General features: G+C 46.6%; 1 protein-coding gene across 2 annotated transcripts in view; it reads left to right on the top strand.

Moving 5' to 3' along the window:
• MAML2 (mastermind like transcriptional coactivator 2) overlaps positions 1–27,602 on the top strand; it is a 412,000-nt gene that overhangs the window by 184,753 nt on the left and 199,645 nt on the right. The window lies entirely within an intron of this gene.

Genomic DNA, 27,602 nt, shown 5'->3' with positions numbered 1-27,602 from the left:
TAACCACAAGATCAGCTGTTCAAACCCACCAGTCAATCACTCCCTGGGAGAAGTTCAGGCTGTCTGCTCCCAGAAAGATTTGTAGCCTTGGAAACCCTTGATAGGGCCCCTGCGTATCAGAAGTGCCTCTATGGTAATGGGTTTGTTTGGGGGATTGGGTTTTGAGCCTTATATAGGGTCACTGAGTCAGAATGCAAACTCAATAGTAGCGTGGTTTTTTGGTTGGTTTGTGTTTTTGAGTTCTTAAAGGAATCTTGAAGTTCATCTCTCTCTGATGTGTCACTTGAACCTGGGTATTTATCCCTTCTCTGGCTTCTGTGCCACCCATCTCTCCATATCCTTCCTTTTGGACAGCTCAACTGTTTGTCCCTCTTTCGATTGGAGGATAGTAGTTGGCACGCAGAGCTGTCATGATCCCAACTGAACGAGACATTTTATTTGAAAGGCATTCGGGAAGCATGGCCAGTGCCACAACATGCAGCACGAGGTTCCTGGGCAGAAGTCTAATGTCAGACATTAGCACAGGCCTGTCAGGCACAGCAGACAAGCACTCGGGGACAAAAGCAGAACGACCCTTTTTCTCAGGACACTGTCTAGTCAGACCCAGGCATGTGCGCAGCCTGCAGCACCGCAAGGATGACCACCTCATTGGGCGAGGGTGATTAAAATGGCCTCCTTCTTCTTTCAGTAGAGGTCAGAATTAAGAATTCTGCAAAGCATTATCTCCTCCCCCCACCAGCCATGGCATTTTATAAGAGATTGTGTTGCCTAGAAATCCCCGGATCCTTTTGTTCTTCCGCACATCTAATCCACGTTCCAGTTAGCAGCAAAACCGGTACCAGGCCTAGCCAGGGACGCACCAGAGACAATTAACACCTACCTCTTGGAACACCGGTGGCGATTAATAAGCTATTGTGCTGCACCTGGGTATGTTTTCCTGTTTTGCACAATCAAGCTTGATTAAAGCTGGCTTTGTGGCGTGCTCTGATGCCTCGTGGTGGTGGGAGTTGTAGCAGATTGGGGGTCCCCTGCTCCATGTTTCATCTCAAGGGAAACCACGCCTGCAGCCACTTCCCCAGATGTGCCCCAGTGAAGCGCCTTTTAGCTATGGCTGGTGAAACAGCGAGTGAGGTCATCCTTAAAAGCTTGCTCGTGGAGAATTGGGCTCTGTGGATCAAATATATTTTCCCACCCCTGGCTCTGCCGCCTGATCAAAGTCAGGGGTGATTTCAGAGGTGGCCCTTCAGTCGGTCAGATGCTCTGTGCCTGCTCTCCCCGTGGGCACGACAAGCAAAGCGCTGAGGGGGAACCGTGTCCCCGCCGCCGCCGCTGACCTCGGTTTATCACAGAATCCAGCCCTCCGCTTTGATCCCTCCCTGTAAAGCTGTGGAGAGCGGAGCGCGGACCACAGACGGCGGTTGTGGTTTACCTCGTCGCTTGTCATGTGTTTTTCCCACAGGCTTCGTAAGGGCTATTGTCACAGCCTGGACAGGTCATCAAAACTAACGATAGAAATTCCCATGAAGAACACTTGGTTAATATTGATGATGAAGTTAATACTTTTAATTTGTTTGTAAAATGCCAACCGATAGCTTTTGTGAGGATTTAAATTATACTTCGATGCAGGACCTTATTCAAAACACACGCCTTTGCGAACACGTGCACCACATGAACTACTCATGCACATAATAAATTCAGCGCACGCTCATGCACCACATATATGCTCATATGCCACACATATACATACATATATGCACACACGCACAGAAGCAAGGTCTCAAGATTATTTCATTTTTCTTCCTTCCCCCCAAAACACCGCTCTCTGTGTAACCCAACATGAAGAAATTAATTATGGGGAAGCAGTACTTTCGGTCGCGAAGGCCCCCCTCTCTGTATACACATATGTTTCAGTGTGTGTCTGTCTTTTGTTCTTTTCTCTTTCCTGGGCACTCTTTTGATGAAATGTAGACTTGGGAGCTACTATAATGTCAGGATAAATGCTTAAATCAGATACACCTAGGAAAAAGAACATATGTGTGTGTGTAGGTGTGTGTGGGTGTGGGTGTGTAAAGAGACACGATGTCCTTGTAGCTGCCCTGTGAAAAAGGGTGTGTTTCTGGGTGTGTTTTATGGCCTAGAAGACTCACCTTAGATTAATAAGCCATCCTCTCACATTGTCAGAATTTGAGGATGAAACATCGGCATGCCTTGCAGTTTGGGCAGTGGCCTGTCATTTGGGTAGTCGTCTGCACATTCTACTAATGTGCTTTTGGATAAAAAGTGTCTCATTATCATGTTCCTGGTGAAAAGAAATGAGCTCACATATCACCTGCATTCCTGCCTCTCGCCCTGTGCCATCTCTGTCCTCGTGTGATGCAGTCTAGTTCCCAGGGGACTCGATGCTCCTGAAAATTGACAGTCACATTCTATTATAACATATTTTTTCCATTTAATAACATGGGATGCGTAATGATTTATAATCCTCAAAGGGCCTCCTGCCGCTGACAACTGAACTCCGGTAATTGAGAACACCCGGCAATTTGGTGGTGACTCGACTTTTATGGTTCAGTCAAGAGTTAAAGCAACAGTATATCTGGAGAGACTTTCAGGAGAAAAAAAATGACATTCTCCTGATACATTTGCATGTCGGTTTTACATATGTAATTCTTGCTGTGCTGGGCCGCCGGGGCCTGGCATGGGAGGGCAAAGGGGGGTATTTATTCCCCCACGAGGCTGTGAATCCCTCAGAGGCAGGGGCTTCCTCTCCATTCACCTCTGTATTTTTTGGGCCTAAATCAGTTCTTGGCAGATGGTGTGCTCCGTTATTATATCTGTTCCCTGGTGGCGTGTCAGTCAGGAACTGTCTTCAGTGTTGAGCTCCAACCCCTGTGTATCACTGCACCCAAGCGCGCCGTTAAAACCTGGAAGGACAGACATGGCCAGTGCTGTTCGTCCAGGACCAAGTAGTTCTTCGGTAGAGGCGCTCTTTCTATGTTCAGGCAGTCCTAATTAAGAGCCCTTGAGGTCACCTCCATACACATGGCCATCCATCCTCCTCATCTGAAGTGGCTCAGTTGTAACTTGACCAGGCTTCCAAAAGGCTGGCCCAGCTCTTACTTTGCAACAGGGCCTCTCACAGTCCCAGAGCAGCAGAGGGTTTCTTGGTGGCAAGAAGGTTTTGGGCTCCACGTCCGCAAAATCCAAGATTAGATCCTGGGCACTTTCCCTCATTCCTCCCTCAAAATGAACCTCCTACCTGACTGCCTACAACATCCATCATGTCCCAACATCTCTGTTAAGATGAAATGAAATCATATATGTAAATCACCTACCACAATGTCTAACATAGAGCAGGCATTCGGGAACAGCGTAGTCATTTATGTAATGGGTGAAACTTGAAAATCATCTCCTGTTAAAATAAGAAGTATATGAAAATTGAGTTCCTTATATCACATATACAGGGAGACAGACTGTCACCTGAAATACAGGTATTTCACTCTGAGGCATGGCAGCCAATTTACTCACTGGAGGTCACAGGAAGAAGGAGAAGGTTTTGTTAGAAGGTGTCGCAGGAAGGAGACCACAACTGTGGTGTACTGATTGAAATCAGAACACAGAATATAGACAGTTGGCTTTGGAATTTACATTTGGGGGAGGCGTGTCACATAGAGATGCTTTACATTAACTCAGGTTTCTGGCTAACCCCCAGGGGCAACTGTTGCCATGAGCAAACAAACAGCACAATAAGGTTTGTTAAGTCTTAGGCCAGTCTCAGGATATCTTTGTTGACGAACTAGAGACCTGGGCCTAGCTGTTAATCACTAACCATCAGATAAATGAGAAGACTCTTGGTATTAACAGGCCCTTTTAGGTGACATCCACCCTCAGCCTGTCTGCTTTTGAGCAATCGAAGCAAGTTATAAAAATTCCAGAGCCTGCAGTCAGTAAAGTACCTTAGGCTGACTGCACTCTGTGAGGGGAATTTTTCTATCTACACTAAGTAAACTAACTTGGGTTACAAGCCTATAAGTGACTCTGGGGCTTGCCGGGAAATTTCACCTGTCTGCAAGTCCTGGCTTTGACACTGACTTCCAGTGTGATGGGGAAAGCATCTCTGAGCCTTTCCATTGTGCTGTAAAGTGAGGGCCCAATGCCTACCTTCACAGGGAGCGTGGGGATTAAAGGAGGTGATGCTTGTGATCACCTGTTACCAACAATCAAGCCCTCCACAAATTGAGATTCCCTTCTCTTCTGCACAAATGTGTGTTTTGAGACTGGAGGGCAGCCTGATGCTTGCTCTTGCGGCCAAAGAGCTGTCGGACTGACATTTCAGAGCAGCACTGTGGCACAGGCCTGAGAAGCTAGCTTTCTATTTCCTTCCTTGTTAAGGATAGCGATCGCTAAATTGGAGGGCACGCTGGAAAATGTCTTTTGACTTTGGGAGTGTATGACAAAAAATAATAGTAATAAATAACCCACTGCTATTGAGTCAATTCTGACTCATGGTGCCGCTGCTTGACAGAGAAGAACTGCCTATGTGGATTTCTGGGGCTGTAAATCGTGGTGGGAGCAGAATGCGTCACCTTTCTCTTGTGGAGTGCCTGGTTTAGAACTGCTGACCTTGAGTTATCAACACCACTCATAACCCACTGCTCTGCCAGGGCTCCTGAAGCTTTTGGTGAGGTCTGTGGATCGCCTTAGACCTGTTTCCATCAGGAGCTAATCCAGCAAGCAGTTTGCACACCACGCGACCCAAATGAACTAGAGCTGGGGAGAATTCTCATTGGCTTGCATTTGAGATACGTTTTGAAATTGCCGAGCAAAGTTTAATTTGGTTTCCGTGTCCCCGAGGAGGAGCAGCACCCCGACTGCAAGGAAAAACCTGACACTTCTCTATTCCTGCAAGGATGGTGAAATTTTCTGGGTCACAAAACAAGCAGTAGAGGAAGAAATGAAGGTGCCGGCAGGACTCCTGAAATAAATATTCTTCTGTGGTCATTATTAGAAGGCATGGATTAAGAAATTGTCAGCCCCAGGAGTTGGGACCATCCTTCCTTCTCAGAGTTTCCCTGTTTCTTTGTTCGCTGCTGCTTGTGTAACACACTAGGCAGGAGCTGCTGTGCCCCACTGTTTTCCAAAGTACTTGGAAATGCTGAATGGCGATTATAAAACAATGCCTTAGGGTTTGTGAGCTCCGAGAATATGACTCTAGCCAAAGGCCAAATCAAGATAATGTTCCTTAAAACAAACCCACTCTTAGGGGCAAATAGCAGAGATTCAAATGCGCAATGGTAGGCATTTGGGGATTTGTGAGTTTCCCCCATGTGTATGCCACCACCCCTCAGCTCCGAGAGGTTAGAGTTTCATTCAGAAGATCGGATGCATGGGCTGCTTTCATAAAAGAGTCAAATGGTAGGTGGACTGTAAGTTTTCAAACTGCCCTAGATCCCCGGGGCGGGCTTCTTTATCAAAGGTACACGTGGATGCGCTTCCGATATGGCACCGATGAGCATGCCTCTGATGGTGCCTTCTCCGGGAGACTTCTAGATCTCATTTGGCCTCAGAACCGAATCTCCTAAGCTGAGTTTTCACTGCTTCCATGGAAGGAAGGAAAGAGAGGGAAGTCCAAGACGCCCCTGGTGCTATATGGAAGGAATGGGGGGCGGGATCAGTCTGTCTGACCCCGAGGTCAAAGTTTTCACCTTTGATAGCGATCATATGTGTGTCAGAGTAGAATTGTGAATTCTCAGGTTTGGGGAAGAAGTAAAGCAGCAAACTGCCAGATCGTTCTTCCATGGCATCCCTGGGTGAACTCAAATGCTCGGTTAGCAGCCAAGCGTGTTAGCCTGTTACACCAAACAGGGACCCCAGATTCTGGTGCTACCTTCCCCAGAATCGTGCCTTAGCAGGTGGGACACACTCCATAAAACTTCCCCACTTTGTCTTAAAGAAAAGCACAAGACAATATCTTACACAGTAAACATGAGGACTAAAGGAGATACAATTGTATGTGGATTGATATACATAGGTCCTCATACATCTAGATCTAGAATCAAGGAGCCCTCGTGACACAGTGGTTAAGCTTTGGGCTGCTAACCACAAGATCAGCAGCTTGAAATCACCAGTCATGGGAGAAGGATGAGTCTTTCTACTGCTTTCCAGGGTACAGTCTCGGAAACCCACAAGGGCAGTTCTCTCACGTACAGGGTCGCAATGAGTCTGTATGAACTCAATGGCAGTGAGTTGGGTTGTTGTTTTTTGTTTGTTTGTTGGATGTCTCAGAATGAAGCGAAAGGCATACATTACTAGAGTGAAGGTAGAGGTAGAAGGTAGGGAAACCTCCATCCTTAACTTATTGACAGCTCTCTTCTGCCATCGCTCATGGCCTCCGTGGTTGCTCCGTGGGTTTCTTTCCATCTACAGTTCCCGTGACATTCAAGGTGCACGTCCACTCCTCTCCCGTGGCGGAGTCCTGCCTCCTTTACTGAGCACTCTTCCTCCTGGCTGTCCTCCCCTGTGGGGGACACGTGCAGAACGTCCAGGTCTCAGTTCTGTCTCCCTGCCCTTGTCCTGCCCTGAGACCCCAACAGCCATCTTTGTGGGAGTGATTCTCAAAATCATAGCCTCCCTGGGCTAGATGTGATCCTTCCCATGTGCACGTGTCCGTTTCCTTCAAGACTCCCAGTCCCCTCAAATTCTTCTGGATCAAAATGAAATCCTAGTCCATGAAAGACCACATTTCCCACTCCTTTTTTTTTCCCAACAAGATCATTTTCATGGGAAAGCTTGTTTTTCTCTCTTGCTAACTGAGCGTCACAGTACAAACATAAAAGTGAGTCTCCCCCTCCTTTGGTGGGGAAACATTTCCTCCAAGACGGTTGATGACTGATAGTTGCAATCTGTGGCTGAGTGTTCTGGTATCCACGTCCCCAGGAGCCCCAGAGATTCCAGAGTCCCCTTGCAAACAGGAGAGGGGTGTGTCATGTTTGCATACACCAGCATCTGCCTGGAGATGGCTTATTAGATGCTAAAAAGCATTAGGCTGGCGTCAAAGGAGGGCGGGACATTAGGAAGGAAATAGAACCGACCCTCCATGGAAGCTGGCAAAGGGACGCTCTTGGGGAAGCAGTCGCTATGCGTACTTGCGCTCTGAGCCAGCATGTGGTGTTCTGCGCATTGAGAATCTGGAAAACATATGAAAGGGAATTACTCATGTTTTTCCATCTGTACACATGTGCTCTGCTGGTGTTAAATTATTGTTGCAAGATTCTCCCCTTCCATATGTACACACAGAAAAAGATTCCCACCACTTAAAAAAAACTAGTGTTATTTAAGCCAGCTGAATAAATTCATAGGGTGTCGTAGCAGGACAAATGAAATGTAAGCCCACATTCTGTGGGCTTTTCAATGCCTGTCACACACGACTTCATGAAATGTATTCCACTGGCGATGCTGTGTTTTCAAGTCGTCGTTTCCCAGGGTCACATGTGAGGGAGAAAAGACTGCCCGGCTGAGAGGAACCTTAAGTTGATCCTCAATTTTGAATGGCAGGATCATGATCCAACAGGCACAGAACTGGACTCCTCAGGGAACAGGTCTTGAGCAGAGTAAGGGCCCAGGAGCTGTCCTATAACGTTTGTGCACCTTGAAAGTGTAGCTGCTTGATCTTCCCTGTTTGGAGAGTCTCCGAACAGCACAACCCCACCAGTGGGACGCCTGGTGTACTTCCATGTGTGATGAGCGCACCTGGTTCTGGTATTCCATCTACTTTTGCTTTGCTAATGAGCCATGGCCTATGGTGATGAGGCTCAAACAAAGCTGGCTCAGAAACCCGACTCAACACTGGCCACAGAGAGAATGGTCTGCTAAGAGGCTTTTACAATCCATTTATTCATTCAACAAATATTTATCGAACATCAATTAGATGTCAAGCACACGTCTAGACTTTTAGAATAAATGAATGAATAAAGCAAAGATCTCAGCTCAATTTATCATTATGTGGTGTGGTTTATGCTTCAGTTCAATCAGCACTCACTGCCCAAGTATTGCTCCGTACAAGGCACTGTGGGGAAGGCATTGTTGGAGATCAAAGGCGGGGATCTTGCCTGTCAGAGCATCTAGCTGGCGTTGTCAGGTTCACTGTGAGCCTTCTGGTGCTTGTAACCATCAGCAGTGTTTCTTCTGCAGGACAGATTTGAAGATGGGAAGGGAGTAGGCAAGGGTCTTACACAGAGGCCCCCTGTACCCTCTGGAGCCTGCACACCTCCCTTTGCCCTTCTAGTTTCCAGTGCTTTCCTCCACACAAGTCCCTACCCTTTAGCATCTGCCATTGATTATCGGATACCTATCATCACCTTGTCTCCAACTCTGATTTGACTATTTTTCCTGGACCTTGGGCACTGTTTAGTCTCTCACTGGAATTTAACCTTGGGCTGTAAGCTTTTTTCTGTGTTATTAGGACCCTATGTATGCCTAGATTGACCAGCAGAAAGAACAAAGAACACTTTTTATATGCCATATATATATATAACTTTTTCTTTAAAAGCAAACAAACAAAAATATTTTTTGAGCACCAACTATGTTGCAGGCATTTTATCAACGCAGTAAGGCTAAAGATATCCTTGTGGACTACAGAGTAGAGTGGGGGGGGTGGTCATAAAATAAACCAAAAATTAAAAAGGAAATGCAGTTAAATGAGGTAGTTAAGTCCAGTGGTGTGTCAGCATCACAGAAGAGGAGCTTCAACATTGATTGGGCAGAGTTTTAAGGGATGAGGGAGAATCAACCAGGCAGAGGAGCATGAACGAGTCGGGGCAAAGATAGAAACGTGTGATACAGCCATCTGTCATCATTAGACAGATAATAACAGACGATGAATATTGTATCATTCTCAGCTCACAATCACAGACAGCCTCGTTCTCTCTTCCCTCTGGTGGGTTTTCCACTCCCACCCTTTCTAATCCCACTCTCGATGACTTCGGAGATAAGAAAGAGACGAGAGAGATTTGGAAAGAAGGCTAAATCCATTTGCATCCACTCACAAGTCCGCCTGCAGCCATGCTCCTGTTCCCTTTGCTTCCAAGGAACCTTCTTCCAAAGAGTCACCCAGGCGTCTTTGCATCAAGCACCACATACCTCAGAGAAGAAGGAGCATGGATGCTTACCCTGCTTAGCTACCTATGGGGATTCGGAGTTTGAGTCCGAAGGTAAAGTGTCCCGCTGCTAAGCTGGATGAGAGGGTGAATTTCCGTGCGTGCCAGTCAGTGCCTTTTGATGGAATGATTAAAGTGATTACCCTGGCTCTATGACATGGAGCATTGATTAGCCATTGTCGCTGTATTTGAATGCTGCTTAAATGAAAAGGCATTAATTATCACATAATGCAGTTTGCTAGAAAAGTGTTTCACAACATGATATAGGAGGAAACCGAAATAATGAAAGGAAGCTCGTGGTTGGTTCCAAGGTTGGAAAACACTGGTCCGGGGGGTACTGGAGCATCCCACGGCGGCAGCACAGAGCTGCAGAGTTACAGCCACCCGGTGTGCCTCGTGCCGACAGGAAGGAATGGCACCATTCTGGGTTGTGTTTACATTCTCTTCAATGAGGTCCTCCTAGAGCTTAGGCCAGGGGACAACTTCCTGAAGAACCACTCTTTTTGTACAGGACGCAGCGGCATAACTCGTGCTTACAGGTGCTGCAGTGTGTTAGGTAACACTGAAGAAATAAAGGTTTACTGGTATCTCCCACCCCACCTCTCTCCTCCATTGCTTGCAGAAGATGAATAAAGACAAGAATGTGGCTGGTCTTCAGAGAGAAACAACCATGAAACTCGCTACTGCCAGCCCAAGATGAAGAATGAGGTCATCACTTGAAATCAAGACTTTGTCTGAAGAGTATTGTATTAGTCCGGGTAGACTAGAGAAACAAATTCATAGACACTCATATGTGTATAGGAAAGAGCTCTATATACAAGTTGAATATTGAGAAAACAGCCCAGCCCAGTTCAGATCAAGTTCATCAGTCCAATTTTAGCCCACATGTCTGATACCAATCTAGAAAGTCCTCTTCAGACTCATGAAACATATGGAACAATGCCAAGTGCAGGAAGCTCACAGGCCAGTGGGTACAAAGTCTTGTGGATCCAGTAGCAGTAGAAGCATCTCAGTGCTGGCAAGGGTCTCCACCTGGCTCCTCAAGTTCCCGGAGGAGTGTGTCAACATAGTGCCACATGTCCTGTCGATAGAGCATCTCTCAGGGAGTGACCAGAGAGAGAATGTGTCTCCCACCTCCAAGGAGGAAATCCAGGAGTTCCCAGAATCCTCAGGAGAAGGCCATGCCCACACAGAGACCTTATTGGCTATGACCGATTGACCAACTAGACTCCACCCCTTTCTCTCAAGTCCAAAGTTGACACCAGATCATGTAACTACCACAAGTATGATCAGATAACTTCCTACTCCCTAAAGGGAGTCACGTAAGCACCTGTCTCCTGGTCTACCCTGTCCTCAGTTCCTCAGGTGACAAAAGTGCTGCCTCTGGAGGAAGTCAGGCTGGACCAGGTTTGCCATTGGCACAGCAGGATGAGAGCGAATGGTGCTTCGTCTCTGGTGTGCTCGTTCTCCTTCCTGTCACAGCTGTGCACTGGTTTGGGATGCGTATTAGGCTGGCATGGCCTCTTCACTCCCACAAGTCCCGCTGGGTTGCTGTTCTTTGACATTTGGAAACTGACGCTGAGGTTCACGCAGAGAACCTGTTTTCTCTAGAACCTGTTTTCTCTTAGAGCAGTCAGCGCTTTCGTGTCTTCAGCCAGTGGCATGCAGCTCTGGAGTCAAAAAGCAATCCGGCTAGAAGGAAGCTAAGAAACATTAGCCCAGCCCTCTCATAATTCTCATAAAGGGGCTTCCAGAAACACAACATGAACTTGCCCGGTATCACACAGCTAATTAGTGGCAGATGGATAATCAGCTAACCAACATGAAACTGATGATGATATTCAAATCTGAAAAGCAGTACTTCAGCACCTGCAATGCCATTGCTGGGCTGTGATACTTGGAAAATAACCCCCATCGATTGCAGGGAGAGTTTTTCAAATCCAGTACACTAAGCCCAGCACCGCTTCATCAGGTAGATGTCCCCGTAACCCAGCTCCATGTAGTGGGCTTTCTGTACTTCGTCCACTCTCCGCTTGGCTTGCCATCATTGATAACTCCTTTGAGATTCCGAGGAGAGGACACCAGGTCACCTGGTTCATCAGGACTTCTGCAGTCCCTTCTTTCACGGAGCAGTGAATCGTTCTGAGACCCTCAGCAAAGGAAAAGTGCCCAAGCCACCTCCACAGGGCAAGCATTTCTCTAAGTGTGGTCCAGGGACCATCCATCTTCCCAGGGCTTACTAGAAGAGCGGGCTCTGAGATGTACTCCAAAATGACCAAATCAGAGAAAGGCAGGAATATGAATTTTTAATAAGCTCCCTAGGAGATTTTTAAGCACACTAAAGCTTGAGAACCATTGCCCTGGGCTGCTTGGATTTCATCTCTGCGGAGCACTCTCATCCCTGTGATGAGATGATTAGAAAGCTAGATGATCTATAGGTAGATAGAGTCTTATTATAGTTCAATAATACCTACCCACTCCTTCAGCCAGGTCTCGTTGAAGGCCTTTTATGACCAGGCCCTGTAATGGAAATAATAAAAATGGATACCTACCATATTTTGTGCTAATGGATTTCATATACCATATTAACTCCTTTAATTCTTAAAGCTTTGTGATCCATTAAGTATGAATCCAGTTAATGGAAGAGCAAACTCAAGCATAGTGAGGTTAAGGAAAATGTCCAAAGTGACTGAGGGGAAAAATGGTAAAGGCATATTTTGAATCCGATCGTTTGCACCAGAATCCCTGATCATAAGCACCGTGTTAAACAGGCGGCTCAGAAATAGAAATGCGTAGAACTCGGTCACTGCTGTAACTCCACCTCCCCCCATCCCAGGAGCACACAGTCTGTTCAGGAATCCAGACGTCACACATATAAACGGGTAATGACATGATGCTGGCGGACCTGCCAAAAGAGTAGTATGAAGAGGATGCTCTGAAGTTAAGTCACTAACTGCCTCAGGTGTCAAGAAAGCCTTCAAGAAAAATTCATAACCCCACGAGGACAAGGAGGGTTTCAGCTTAGCAGTGACATACAAATATTAGATGCTAAAAGGACTATATATATATATATATATATATATATATATATATATTCATAACCCCATGAGGATAAGGAGGGTTTCAGCTTACCAGTGATATACAAATATCAGAGGCTAAGAGGAATATATATATATATTCATAACCCCACGAGGACAAGGAGGGTTTCAGTTTAGCAGTGATATACAAATATTAGATGCTAAAAGGACTATATATATGTATGCTTCGTAACATATTTCTTGTTCTCTCTGCCTCCCGTGCATGGAGTTGTAAACCGCTGACTGGCAGCCTGAAAGAGTGAGTGCTCTTCCTAAGAAGCTGGTTCCTTGCGTGACCCTCAGGGGCAGCTTGTAGGTGCCCAAGAGTGAGTGAGTGGATGGGTGACTGAATGAAGGAGGTGACTCCTTGCGACTGCTGCTGAAGGATGAGCAGGTTTTTAAATGACAAGAGAGAGGGGCATGCACACACTTGGAGGAGGAAAAAGAGATCGTCCGGCAGCAGAGTCGATGTGACTAGAGCAAAGCGTGCCCAGGAGCATGGCAATGGGAGTGACGGGACGAGGGATGTGACCTGTAGGGAAAAGTCTCGTGTGCTCTGCAAAAAAAAAAAAAGAAAAAGCACCATCCTCCAGGAAGAGATCTTCAGGCATTATCAGATTCTGCCATTGGAAGGACTCTGGAAGCCGGTGCAAAAGGCATACGGTATATGAGAGTGAGGCATGTCCGCCGCGGGGCCAGTGACGAGGAGGACGGAGGTGAGCATGGAGGGAGGGAAGGGATTATAGAGGTCTGAGCTAATGCACAGGGGTAGTAGACGGAGGAAAAAAGGCAACCATTGTAAGAGACAAATCTGAGGTAGGGTAGGGAAGTGATCCAGAGAGGATATATAACTTTCTGAGGTCTTAAAGGTTGTCCCCAAACAAGCAGCCGTCTAAGTGAGATGTCAGGTAAATCCACATGGAAGAAGCACGCCAAAGAATTGTATAGCTTATCATCCAAAGTCAAAGGAGGGAGCAGTATCAGAGCCTAAATTTTGTGAATGCAGTTTGCAGAAGGCCATGGATGACCGTGGGAGCCTAAATGGGATACCTTTGCGGGAATCACATAGGAAATGAGCCCCCGGTGATCGCTGTCCATCCTTGAGGGGTGAGAGGAGAGTGGTTCCTAACAGAGTGCATTGGAGAGATGAGCAGAGAAGGTCAAAGGGATAAACCTGCCGTGAACAGTTACAACTTTGATGCTCCCTCTGGTGCACGCTGGACCTGATTTGGTTTCCAACATTTTCTGTATTTTTGTTTTGTTTTGGATTGGTTTTTAGTTTGTTCATATTAGGGTTTATCTCAGAGATTTATGTCGTTAGGGGGTACCCTCTTGATGTTGCGTTACATATTTTTATGATTTTTGGTATATGGAGCCCAAGATTGAGGAACTTATAAGGACAGCCAGTAGAATAAGGGTTTCTAGGCGGAGAAGGTACAATGGGGGGTGGGGAGGGGAGAAGTCGATGTCAAGGAGTCCATGAAGGAAAAGGCTGTTGGGAAATGGATTGTGGTAGCAATTGTACAATACTGCTTGACGTGATCAAACTATCGAATGATAAGATATATGTATTCACTCCCAGTTAATAAGAAGTCTTTTAAAAATTGTGGAGGTAGGGGCGAAGATACATAACTTTCTAGAAAGGAGGAAGGTGCCATTAATTAAAGAATCGAAGAAAGGAATGTTTGAGATTGTCGAAGAGTTCAGTTATCATCAGGTTAGACTTGATTGGTCTGCCCATCTTTCAATGAATACAAATTCCCAGAAGGCATTTTAGGGGAATGTGGATGGCTCAACATTGGTGGTGCACAAGGGTAGGTGTCCCACCTTCCGTATGGGAGACCCAGGTTCAATTCCCTGCTCTTCTTGAGCAGCCGCCACCCCTCTGCCCATGAGGGCTTGCATGTTTCTCTCATGCTGAATGAGTTGACACTGAGCTACCAGATTCAGACAGATGAGCATCCACTTCCTGAAATCAGCCAGTGACAGCCCTAAGGGTCACACCCATCTGGATTTCACGCCATCACCGGGGGCTGTGAGGGTCAGCTTGTTCGTGTTGCCGTGTGGCAGCTCACAGGAGTTACATTTCTTAAGATGGCTGAGGAGTGGGCTTGAGGAGAAGCTGAAACTAGGGGAGCATCGAACATCCCTCGGGCGGAGTGGATAAAGTGAGAAAGAATTTGTGAAACATAGCTTTGAGGGCGAGCAGCTCGTAGGGCAATCGAAGAGAAAATGATACCGGCTCTCAACTGCGATGGCCTGATGCAAGAGTCATCTAATTCTTATTTGGAGATTCTAGATGCCTTACTGCGTCCCAGGCTGACACACAGAACAGATTGTATCTTTGTATGAAATGTTTGGGCACCAAGTCTCCCTCACCTGTAAAACTACAGATGGCATTTTCTCTCTGGTAAATTCCAAAGAGCTCAAGACTGCAAAATCCTCCACCCAAGATCGTCATTTAAAGACACCGATGATGGCAAGTTAGGGAGCTTCCCAAGATCAATAGTTACAGTTTCCTTAGTACTTATTCTTCCAACATCCATTGTTGGATACCTGCCAGGGTGAGTCTGGAGTCCCCCAGAGCAGAATAGCAAGTGAGATGGGAAACGGCTTAGCTTTAGTGAAATAACCACTTTCTTTTGAAATTAACGATATAGACATTATATAACTTATCCTATAAATTCAGTGGGAGGTTTTGCAGTAAAAGTGACTCAAAGCAGTAGGTTAGGGGTTTTTAAGCTAGTGTGATTTTATAACCCTCGTGGGAGTTTCCCTGGGGCTCCCCACAGTCTGAAGGTCCTTTACAATTTGGAGTAGGGTGTGTCTTTCTGTGTGTGATGAACACTGACATTCAACCGTAATTGTAGGGGGGATGTTATTTTACATAGGACATTCCCTGGTCTATTAGTCAGTCATTAAGGTGACCTGTGTCCTCTTGGTCTGTGCTATGCATGACACCTAGCACAAGTAGCGTGACCTAGGCTGAATAATTCCAAAGTCATAAGTATTCATGCCAAATAAATATGTAAAAAATATGTAAAAAATGTGTAACCTCAATTGATGTCAAAGAAATATAAAGGAGAGTAACAATGGGGTACTATTTTTCTCTTATTGCACTGGTAACGCCGTTTTCAAAATCATAAGGCCCTAGGTTGTCCCCAGGGAAACAGCAAATGGGAGAGGCTTGGGTACTCTGCTGTGAGAATGTAATTACACACAACCTCCAAAGAACAATTTGTTAATAAGTATCAAAAGGCTCAAAAATGTTCCCAACCATTGACCTAGCAATTCTTCTCGTTAGCCTTTATCTGAAAGAACCAATAAAAGCAAAGCTTTATGGATTTTATGCTATGTGAATTATATCTCAATAAGTAACCCTTTTAAAAAAAGAAACAGGTATGTAAAAATATGTGTATTATACTACTATTTATAATAGTGAAAAATTGGAAAGGCCTAAATGTCTACTGCATGACACATCCATGAATACCTGTTTCCTAAGTTACCTTGTAGAACAGTAGTGGTTCTTGAAGTGAAGTCCCTGTTGCAGCCATGCTGATATCTCCTGGGAATTTGGTAGACGTGTACATCATGCACCGCTTTCATCGAGCTGAGGAGCCTTGCTGGCACAATGCTAAGCACTTGGCTGCCACCCTAAAGTTTGTTAGTTTGAACCCACTAGCTTCTCTGGAGGGTAAAAGATGCAGCAGTCTGCTCCTATAGAGATTTCAGCCTAGGGAACCATATAGAGCAGTCCTACCCTGTCCAATAAGGTCATTGTTCATTTAATCAGAATCGAATAGATGGCTCACACAACACAGTCAGAGCCACGACTGAGGAAACGGGATTGGCACTCAGGATTCTGTTTAACAAGCCTCTTGAGTGATTCTGCTGTGTACTAAAATGTGAAAAGCATGTCCTGCCACAACACCCTCCCCCCCCCCACCACCACCACATGGCACCCTGAATGCATAGTGGGTTATGTACTGGCTGCTGATCGCAGGGTCAGCCATTGGAAGCCGCCAGCTGCTCCACGGGTGAAAGATGAGGCTCTCTAGCCTCATAAAGAGTTCATCTCAGACAACCACAGGGCAGGTCTGCCCTGCTCTACAGGGTCGCTATGAGTCAGACTTGAGTCAGTGGCAGCAAGTGACCGAGTGAGTGTAGTCACTGCGCTACCAGGGCTCCTTTGCAGAGATGTGCGGGAGGATATGTTGATATTTTGCTTAATACACGTTTCTATGATTTTGTAGCAATACTTGTTGACTTACCTTGATGAACAATCAAATAGTTGCTGAACACAAGCAAAAAGAATGATCTCTGTGAGATCAAACTGACAACAGCAAGCTGTGGGGGCATGGACGAGAAGCTTAAGGGCAGCAAGTTCAAGATGGTGGAGGTAGAAAATGTAGGGAAAGAAGAGCAAAAAATAGCCCAGTTTGAATAGAATCGATGCCACTGAATCTACATGTAGTAATGGTTGCAATGATATATTTTGGGCTGTGCATACTTTCACCAAATCTTTGTTTGTTTGTTTGTTTGTTTACCAAATCTTTTTTTAATGACTTGTCACATGGGTGGGGAGGGATCGTTTAAAATAAAATGCCACGTGTTATTTTCAACAACACTTAAAATAAAAACATTCACAAGTCTATGCCCTTGGATGTTCTGGGCACCCAGACACTTCAGGAAATATACTGCACACATTCAGCGAAGAGGAAAACAGAAAAGATGGGTAGCTCTCTCCCCTTCGCATCACTTTGGGGAGGCTTATTGCTAAGTAGAATAAGATAGTTTGTACTTGCTATGAAAATGCCACAGTATTTTTCTTCAGCAACGTATAGCAAAGGGTATATGAGAAACTGCATCAGCTCTCTTACCAACTTCCTATGAGTCTGCTAGGATGTCTCCTTCCTCTGCCGCCCCCACTTCCCCTCCTTCCTGTGTTATGTCCATGGGTTTGCACTCTTCTGGTGTGGAAGAGGTCAGTATGGGTCCTTGTCACCATTTGTACGGCTATATAGACCTGAGAGCACCATCTGCTTCACAAAGTGGACCACTTTGTTGGACCGCTTTGTTGGTACAACACTGGGGTTAAAGCTGCTTGGATGAAGCAGGTGCCACAGGCTTTTTGTTACAGGTCAAGGTGACAGAACAGACCAGGCTTGTTGTCACTAATGAGTTCTTTAGCCTTGGGCACGTCTCTAGTGCTCTCAGGGTCCTGCTTTCTTCCCTTTTAAACGGAAGGAGTTGACAAGATGATCTCTGAAGTCCCTTCCAGCTCTGAACTTGTATGCATTGGCGACTAGATTCACAGAGATGAAGTGACCAGAGGGCAATATAACACTCTGTGATCTGTCTCAATGCAGTCTGTTTATCTGCTTATGTGCGGGTATGGGGGCTTTCTCAGAAGCTAGAGCATTCCTTCGTGGACTTCTCTGGTGGATGGCACAGATGGAATCTCTGCTGATATATTATCTGAGTCATAATGTCAATGAGAAATGGTGGCAGCAATCAGAACCATTTCTAGAGCAGCCCCAAAGGACTATGCAGCTTACAGCGAGAAAACGGTAGCTTCTGGAATTGTAGAAAGCTTGTGGGTGTATGGCACAGGTGGCTAGAATATAAACTATTTGCAAGACAGCTTCAAAATGTTCATTTTTGGAAAAATGGAAATGAAACCTGATGGGCTTTCCCCACGAACTTTTCGAAGTCCGACATTAGAGAGGACGCGGTATGGAGTTCTCAGCTAGATCAGCAGAATCGGCTTGGCATCCTAGCTGTCTCTGTCTCTTTGTCTAAGAACTTTGCCTTTGTCTGCTTCAGTTTTCTCATTAGGAAATTTCTCATTGATCGCCATCATTTCATATCTGATTATATAATGCTTTTATAATTGTGAAAACGATACTGTGGCACAAACACAGTTGTCGTGCCTGAGGGAGTCCCCCAGCAGTCAGCAATTCTAAAAAAATACAATCGAAGGAGCTGGAAGTAGGCTAGCCAATCCTACTGAAGGTCGGAATCATTTCTACAGGACCCCAGTTTGTGCTTGACCGGGAACTGGATGTGAACACACAGGTCGGTTGGGCCTGGCCCTGGCCAATTTCTGCTGGAGGTGAAGAAACTATTTACTTAAAGTGCAGAAACAGTCCCAGACTTGGGGAAGAATGCCTGCTCGTCTCTTTAAACTTCAGCACATTTACAGTGTGCACTCCACTGCTAAGGAAGCCCATGCAGTTTGCTTGGCATAAGAATCGTGTGAGGAATGAAGTCTTGGCTCCAGCCAGCATTCTAAAGCTGGGGTTTGGCAAAAGTTGCAAATCCCCAGAGGAAATACTGGCACACAGGAGGCCTGCATATCATGGATTACACTCATCCAGGCAGGAAATGATCATGACATAGCGCTACAGGCAGCAGGTTTCGTGGCTAATTGGGAAGGATGGTCATTTAATTAAAACTACTCCAGATCTTGGGCGTTTGGTGCCCGGATAACCTGAGCAAGAGCCCTCCTTAGATCCTCTGGCTCAGGAGTTAAGCTCAACTGTAAGCTCCTTGTGGTCAGGGTCTTTATCCTTTCATTGACTTTTAATAATACCTAATACCTAATATCTAGTACAGTTCCCAGAACATACCAAACCCAACCCATGATTGTCTAGTTAATTCCAACTCACAGTGACCCTTTAGGACAGCGTCGACCTGCCCCACAGGGTCTCCTGGAGCAGAGTATGTGCTGAACCGGGATTAGAAGATTTCTGGATATTGTAGCCTTATAACTTCTGGTGGGATAGTGGTTAAAAGTGGTGCTGCTAACCACAGGCTCTGTAGTTCAAAACCACCAGCCACGCCATGGGAGACAGAAGGGGCTTTCTATTCCTGTAGAGAGTTACAGTCTTGGAAACTCACAGGGACAGTTTCACCCTGTTCCATCGGGTCACTGTGAGTGGGAATCTACCTAATGGCTGTGAATTTGGAGCTTGGGGCAGCCCTATAAATGTTTTATTTTATGCCAGTTAGAGGTGCCGAGTCTCAATTCTGAGTCTTTTGTGGACGCAGAAAGACGTTGGAGGAGGAGAGGGAGGAGGTGTTGGAGGAGAGGGGAAGAAGGACGACAGTGTTGATTTTGCATGGAAAGGATTGGATCTGTTGATTGCTAAAAATTAAATATTAAATTGGTAAAAAGTTAAGAGTAGTTTTCCCTGTATGAAGCTACAGACAGATCCTTTAACTTTCTTTTTCGCTAACCAGAGAGAAAGCTGGAATGCAGAACATGTTGTCAAGATTAAAGAATTACTTTGTAGAGATTAACTAAAAGTTAATATCGTGGCTGCAGAGTATGGGGAAAAGGATAATGTGCGGAGGGTTAGACCTGGATTTCTGTCCCCGGATACTGACACCAACCAGTTGTACATCTGCCTTTCCTCATCTGCCACACGCAAGCACATGTTGCAATGAGTGTATTTTCCAAATCCACATTTACCGTCCAGGCTCGTCCAAGGTGGGCTTCGGGAGGTAAACTGGGAGATGCCCTTTGGGAGTTCAAACCTGGAAAGTTGCAGGGTACGGTGGTGCTACGCGAACAATGGAATGGAATATGAGCACCCTGGTGTTGCATGGGGTTTGGGACATATGACTGCAGAGCATGAACTACACAGCCGTGAAAAAGACATCATACAGATCTTGTAAGCATGTTATGGTTGCCTCAAAGTCCTCCGCCAGCATGGTGGTCACCAACCCCGTGGACTTAGAGATATCGACAGGGTCGGCTTCACCCAGACTGCAATCGGCAGTGCCCCTGCGGATGGGTTTCCACCCATACTTCGTTCTCTATCTGGTGCATTCTGACATTTCCTTTCTTCTGTAAAACCCCCCAAAAAAAAGGAAAGAAAGAAAAGGAAGGCCATCAGAGGCTGAAAGAGATCTGAGCCATTCAGTGCAAGGGTTCATACGCGTGGAGAATGAGATGTATAACCTGAGAGACTAGAGCTGCCTGCCCAAGGAACTTGTTCCTCAGCTGTCTATGTCCTTTGTGATGGATTTGTGTGGAGGAGCTGGAGGAATTGCATCCCCCTGCATTCCCTAGCGCATTCCTACTGCTCCAGGTTCTGAATGTTCCCAGTCAGAGGATACCCAGGCATCTTCCCAGAGACGCTCCCCGCTCGGCTCTCCTCAGCTCTGCAGCTTCCAGACGCTGCTTCTTCCAGTGCCATGCTTGCTTCTCAGTGACTCTTGAGAAAGGATATTAAAATGGGAGATGATTTATCCCTCTGGCAGAAATTGGGGTCACCGATATTCAGGGAAAGGTGCCGCTCTGTTCAGGTGATCCTGCAGCCATTTGTCAAGCCTTGCATAGTGATTTATCATCAATGTTTACCAAGGGTCAGCCCTAGGCAGCGCGGGTTCCTGGTCACATCACATTGTGTGTCCTCACCAATGCTTTCATTTACAATAACTAATAGGTACTGGATAGCCATCTAAGGGCCATGCAGATTCTGAAAATGGATTTATTTAACTCTCAAAACAAGTCTGTGAAGGAGAGGTTGTTATCCCCCACCCTAGAGATGAGGAAACAGATTTAGGTCAACCAATTTGCCCAAGGCCAGACATTTATAAGTAGCACAGTTTGGTTTAAAACCAAGTCTTAACTATTCCAAATCCTTACTGTTAACCAGACTCAGATGACAATTAAGAATACCAAGAAAATTTAAAGACAACTTGAAAGGTGCATTGAGGAGGACAAGTCGGGGGCTAGTCCCTCGACGCAGCTGCTGTTTTCCAGTGCATCCCAATGCCATGTGAACCCATGAGGGTCAGTAGAGAACTGTGCTCAGTAGGGTTTCCGGTGATGGATTTCTCAGGAGTGAATCACCAGGCCATTCTTCTGGATTGCCTGGGGCCGACCCAAACCTCCAACCATCCTGCGAGACAGTCTGATGTGCCGAAATGTTTCCACTGCCTAGACATCGTGTGCCTTGATACAAATAGCTTTTGGGGCACCCAAAAACAGTGGGTTCAGCATACTTCAGTTCTTCCTGCTTCCCCCCCCCCCCCCGCCCAGGTAATGAACACGATTGTGGTTAAGTACTGTAGAGTCCATTTCAGCTCATGCTGACCTCATGTGACAGGGTAGACGGGCCCCCACGGTGCTTTCTGGGGGCATCGTTCTGGGAACCAATCTCCAGACATTTCTCCTGCAGAACCACGGGGTGGGTTCAATTCACTGACCACCAACCTAAGCCCTGTGCTTAGTCGTGGCCCCACCACGGCTCCTCCCAGATCGTCTTGATCACACTGTACAGTAGAAGAAGTCAGTGGGAGGCAAGAGACTTACAAAGCCAATTACAACAAAAGTAATGTTCATTCAAGGTATAGCAAAGTGCAATGTGAAATCTATGGGAGGGGGCTTAAAAAGCTCATGGAAGATGGAATCAAAAGATCATGGGTTTTCCCCACGAATTATTTGAAGCACCCTCATGGAACTACATGTATATATTTTTAAAATAAGAATACATGATTAAAAAAACAAACCAACTCACTGCCCTTCAGTGGATTCCGACCCAAAGCGACCCTGCCCCTCCTGAAATTAACTCTTTATGGGAGTAGAAAGCCTCGTCTTTCTCCTAAAATCATACTTATTTCAAAGAGTATCAGGACGCCTCCTAGCAGAGTGGGTTATGCATTGGATTGCACTCCCCAGAGTGGGTTATGCATTGGATTGGATCGAAACCCCAGCGACTCTGCAGAAGAAAGACTGGCCTTTCTACTCCCAAAAGCAGTCTCAGCAGCCCAGTGAGGAGAGGTGGGCGGGGCTAGGAGTCAGCACTGACCCAATAGCAGTGAGTTTGCGTTGGAAAGAGTTTCCGCCTCTGAAATCCACAAGGGCAGTTCTGCTCTGCCCGGTAGGGTCACTGTGACTCGGACATGGACGAGATGGCAGTGAGGTTTAAGATTGTAAATAAAGTGGATGGGGTTCAGGAAGCGAGGCAGTGTTCTTGGACCCAGCAGCAGCACCATCACCTAGGAACTTGTTAAATATGTAAATGATCAGTCCCCAACCCTACCCCCCCATCCCCGCCCACCAAGGGTGGCTCAGCGGTGTTTTAGCAAGCCCTCCAAATGATGTTTAGGCTTCTTGACGTCTCAGACGCTCTGGCTTATTGGATGGGGAGTCCGGCTTGATAGATAGTTGATGGACTGAGTGACAGAGAATTGGTTTGGAAAGATAAATGGAGGAGGATGATATAAAGACATTCAACTTCTTCCAGAAGAGTCCTGGTGACTTAATGGGTTACCAGTTGGAGTGCTAACCATCGGGTCAGCAGATCAAAATCACCATTCACTCCACGGGAGAGAGATAAGGCTTTCTGTTCCCATAAAGAGTTACAGTGTCAGAACCCAACAAGGGTAATTGTATCCTGGCTATAGGGTCTCTAGAAGTCAGAATCGACTCAAGGATCATGAATTTGGTTTTGGAACATCTTGCTAAGGAGACTTCATCCAACAATAAGATGGGAAGCCATTGAACGAAACTTATGTAAAAAGATTTAGAAGGAAAATCTTATCGAGTGTGGGGTGGATGTTCAAGTACTGTGCCACCTGAATGAACACTAACTAGAATTCTCCTTTTGCAGGCCGCTGCTAGTCTTCCACCCAAGTTTATATGACAACCCTTCTCAGACCATCTGTGTTTAGAAAAACCCAGTCATTTCTCTAAAGCCTTAGGGACTCCTCACAAAGCCCCTGTGTTTCACATCTGAACGTCATGGGAAATAGCGGAGTCCAATAAGACACAAGGAGAAAGGTTCAGAAGCATGCCTTTGGGGATGGCCACATTTTCTCTTCTACTGGGTGCCATTTCTCCCAAAGAGGATCTCATCCTCCTGACAGCTTATCTTAGTTCCTGCCCTGAAAGCCAAAACCAGACCAATGATGCCTTACCAACACCCCCTTACCAATCTGGGTCTTTATCTGGGCATTTAAATCGTGTTAATTCTACATTAGGATTTTAATAATACCTAGAGGGCTGGTAGAGAGCAATGTCCCTGGTCAGGGCTTCACATGGTGGTCTGGATCCTGGCCGTGGTGAAAGCTCATCTGGGAGCTTAAAAAATAGATCTTGAGTTAAGGCAGGCTTTGGCAGTTCCAACCTCCACTCCACCCAAGAAGTCTGCTCTGGTTTTAGGAAAAGGCTCGTGTCCCTAGGGTCAGGATTTCCAGAGGCGTTTAAAGGACTCTGTGTGCTCATGCATCAGCCTTCAAGAGCATCCATGTGCATACCTCCATCTGGATTTCCTCGGCACCACCCAGGGAAACCCGCTTTCAAAGCCTGTCTCCCTGTGTGCGCTTGGTCACCCCAGGACCAGAAGAACACAACTAGAAAAGGACAATTGGGTGGTCTGTCATCTGAGGGAAATCAACCCATGTCCACTGACTAGGAATTAAGACTCTCTCCTCTGTAAATCTACTATGAACTTTCTTTTCCTTTTCTTTTTTAAACCAAAATTGGGGGCTCTACAGGACTCTGTGGCACCTGTTCCCCATATCATTCATGTTAGCAGTAGTCCTACCTGCTCAAACAAGCACTCTTCCTGTCTAGCGTTCCCTTCCTCCCAGGAGGAATACCTTGGGAGCAGGAAATGCCATTTACATTTCCCTGAGCCAAATGAGAATGGAATAAGAGTTAGGGATGCATCCCCACCCCTCTGAAGTTTGAAATAAAGTCATTTTAGGGGAAATAATAAAAAGAACAAAAAGAAACCTAATCTTAAGTTGTCGGGTAATAAATTTACGGAAGTTCATACCAAAGAAGTGGATCAATATAGAGAAACCTGTGAGCGCCTAAATCCCCCGTGACGGCTGTGTTCTTCCAGGTGGTACGTGTTTTCCACTTTGGGCAGGTGCCACCCTGCCATTTTCTAAAGATGCGGAGTTTGCTTCTGTGACAGCAGCTGTCCACTTGATACGGGTTCTGGCTTTCAAGTCTCTGTAGGTAGGCAGACAGAGAGATAGACAGAGAGATAGAAAATAGCCCATGATCTACAAGAGTCGCATTTTATATAATAAGAGGCACTTAAATAGGTAGGTAATTCTCATCAATTTAATACCGAGTGCATGAGTGTGTTACCCTTGTCAATCTACTTAACCTGTGACAGTGTGAAGGAGGGACCAGTCAGGTCATTAGAAGGTTGGCAGTGTTTTTCTGAAATCCCGGGAAGGTCCTGATGAAAATCATTCTGCCGCTTTCACACTGTGCTTCCTCCACAGCCACGATTGTTTAGACGCAGTTGGATCAACAGTGCTTTGTGTGATTTCAGGGACATTGCATGAGGATGTTTTAGAAAAGCCCGTACTGGAGCACCAAACAGGACAAGCTTCCCTCTTATAAGGAGCCCTGGTGGCATTATGGTTATGCGGTTGGCTGCTAAGCTCAAGGTCAACAGTTTGAAAGCACCAGCCACTGCCCAGGGGAAAGATGAGGCTTTATACTCCTGGAAACAGGGACAGTGTTGGAAACCCACAGCAATGGCTCATCCCTGTCCTACGAGGTCACTGTGAGTCAAAATCGACCTGATGCAATGGCTTTGGTTTGGGCTTTTCCCTTCGACGCGGTGCTACTCCGTCTCAGAAGCTAAGTCTGTGCATCATAGCCTGACCCATGCCCCTGGATCTTTGTTGCTGGAGTTTCCACACTCCTCTTCATCCCTCCTCAAGCCAGCTTTGAGTGCCCTACAAGAAACCCTGCTTATCTGTCTCTTCTTCCAGTGTCTGGCTTTGGGGAATTTGTTCCCTTTGCTAAATTGTGACTGTCCAGGCAGAGAAATGATTGGAACCTTCTTCACCAACTGACTTCTAGGCCAAGTCTGTCCTGCTGGAAGCCTGGCTGGGGACTTTTACAACCACGGTCCTTACGGAGTCCACCCACCACTGCAAGTGAGTCCCAGGGCCCAGAGAACATCGGGTTTAGGATTCTCTTGTGATTTGTTTCTATTGCCTCCTAATACTAAAGTCCCATCTCAGAGGTGAAACGTCATCTAAAGAGACCTCGGTTTGTGTTCACTGGTTTTTTTGTAGGTTCTTATCATGTCATCATAGGGCTCTGGAAGAGCAGATACTATTCCGCATCTCCTCTGGTCAGCATCCTAAGGTGGTTTTCAGAAACTGGGGAATTATGTCCTCAGATCCCCCGGTGGAGGAGCCCAGGCTCCTTGTTTTTCTAGTTGGAAAAAGTGAAGCATCAAAAGCTTAGGCAATGCTGTGCTCGGTCAGGGATTGAGTTGCCACTGGGGGAATTGGTTTCTTGTTGTTGTTGTTTTTGCATCTTGGGTCAGGGGAGGCTCCCGTCCTTTCCTCTTATGTGTCTCGGGCTTGGGGGGTGGTAGATTGTGCTGTCCGGGGCTGCCGGGCAGGCTGAGGCATCTCCGTGAAGCAGAAAGCAGCAGTTCTTGAAGCCACCCCTCCCCCCACCAGATGCCTCTTTCCTGGCTTATGGTTAAAGCTAGTGACCTTCAACTAAACTATGGAAAGTCCAAGTGACTAATTTAATGAACCTTTGCTGTGTGATGGGTGGAGGAGGAGAAGGAAGCCTGTTGGGCAAGGAGCCAGTGTGGGTCGTGGGGGAGATGAGAACAGGGGTCATCTCTGTGGGTAGGGGAGAGTCAGACCACGTGAACAGATGGAAGCCAGGGGTTACGGGCATGAAGCATGTCAGCCAACGAGGAGCAGTTCCTGTGTGCAGACAGGCAGAGGGCCAACTTCTCCAAGAGCTGAAAATAAGAAACCATTTGGGGGGTGAGGGGAGGCATCGGCAAAACCCTTTTCCTCTGTGGGTTTTGCTTGCTGAAGTGAAGGAGCTTGTCATGTCACTCATCCCAGACGAGTTTTCTTTTTCTGGTGGTAATACTTCATAGCACTCTGTCCACAGGGGCCACATTGCAGGGACACCTCAAGATGCACCCCGGCCAGGAGGCGAGTGCAGGCTGCAGTCATGGGGTCTACCCCGTGAGTTGATTCGCTGGGCTCTGCTCCTCCAAAGGAACCTGTTCATATCTTCTTTCCTTTGCTCCAAAAATGTGACTACCCGACCACCCTTGCGATCAGCACTCGTTCCTGAGCAGCTGACTATGTACAGAGAACTGTCCTGAGTACGTCAGAGGGTGTGAACTGGACGTCGGACCAGGGACGGGAGGGAAAGAGGTTCCTCCTCCATGCTTATTGGATGGTTGCACTCTTGTGAAGTGGATGGAGTGGTTTCAAGGACTCTCGGGGCCAGAGAAATGCACAAGGTTGGCCCAGATTGGAAGGACCATCTCAAGGCTAGTGTGGATGCAAGATTGCTCTGGGCCCAGGACCACTTCCTTTGCAGCCCTCTAATACTGCATTTGACTATCTTCTATCCATCCTTTCTGTCCCATCTCAGGTATTAATCATTGCTGGTGTTTTAAGAGAACCCAGCACATCCCTCGTCCCCATCTGAGTTCCAAACGAATCAAGAAATATAACCTTTCTGGTGGAGAACCAGCCCAAGACAACCATGATGAACAAAATAAGACTAAGGTGGAAGACATCAGGTGCCCTTGTGGTACCGATGGGTACACAATAAATAGTCTACGGACTTCAAGGTCCATGGTTCAAACCCACCAGCCTTTCTGAGACAGAACACTGAGGCTTTCTACTCCCATAAAGATTTAGAAAGCACTAGAAACCCAATATTGAGTTGAAGCAAGTTGGGATCGATTCAGTGGCAGTGGGTTTGCTTGCGGAAGGTAGAAAAAGTCACATGCCCGGGGAAACCCTAAATTCGGGGAACCTGTCTCCCCAATCCTAGGCACATAGAAAAACCTCCCCTGATACAGTCACCTCAGATAGAAGCAGAGAAGTTCTGCTTTCTGTGTGTAGGCCCCTCCCAGTTAGCAAGGGGAGGACCTAAATCTAGCACACCCGTGGGCAGAGTGAATCAAGGGGCCAAGGGAGTTAGAGCTACTGGGCTTCGCAAACACCCGGCAGTTAGGCTTCTGGGGTGGACAAGAGTCGCTTTGCCCAGCACTTCCTGCAGGATGCCCTGTGTGGCCTCTCGAGAGTAGGTAAGGCATCCTCTCTCCTCTTGTATGCCGTTCTCTGCATATCACTTCCTTGCCACATGTCATTCTGAATTATAGCTTAATGCTCGTGTCTGACCCCGCTAAAGGACTGTGCGCCGGGAGTGGAGGTCCTGAGTCCTTTCATCTTTGAGTCTCACTGTCTGGCACCCAGCAGGTGCTTGGTGAGGGTTGGTTAAACTGAACTGAGGTCCTGAACCGCTTTCCTGACCACCACCAAGAACACTTTGTTGTTGGGTTGCCTCTGAACTTCTGAGGTGTTATTTTAAAGACTTGTTTAC

The sequence above is a fragment of the Tenrec ecaudatus genome, chromosome 4 (assembly GCF_050624435.1).
Source record: "Tenrec ecaudatus isolate mTenEca1 chromosome 4, mTenEca1.hap1, whole genome shotgun sequence".
Lineage (NCBI taxonomy): Eukaryota > Metazoa > Chordata > Mammalia > Afrosoricida > Tenrecidae > Tenrec > Tenrec ecaudatus.
This window is presented reverse-complemented; position numbering and strand designations above follow the sequence as displayed.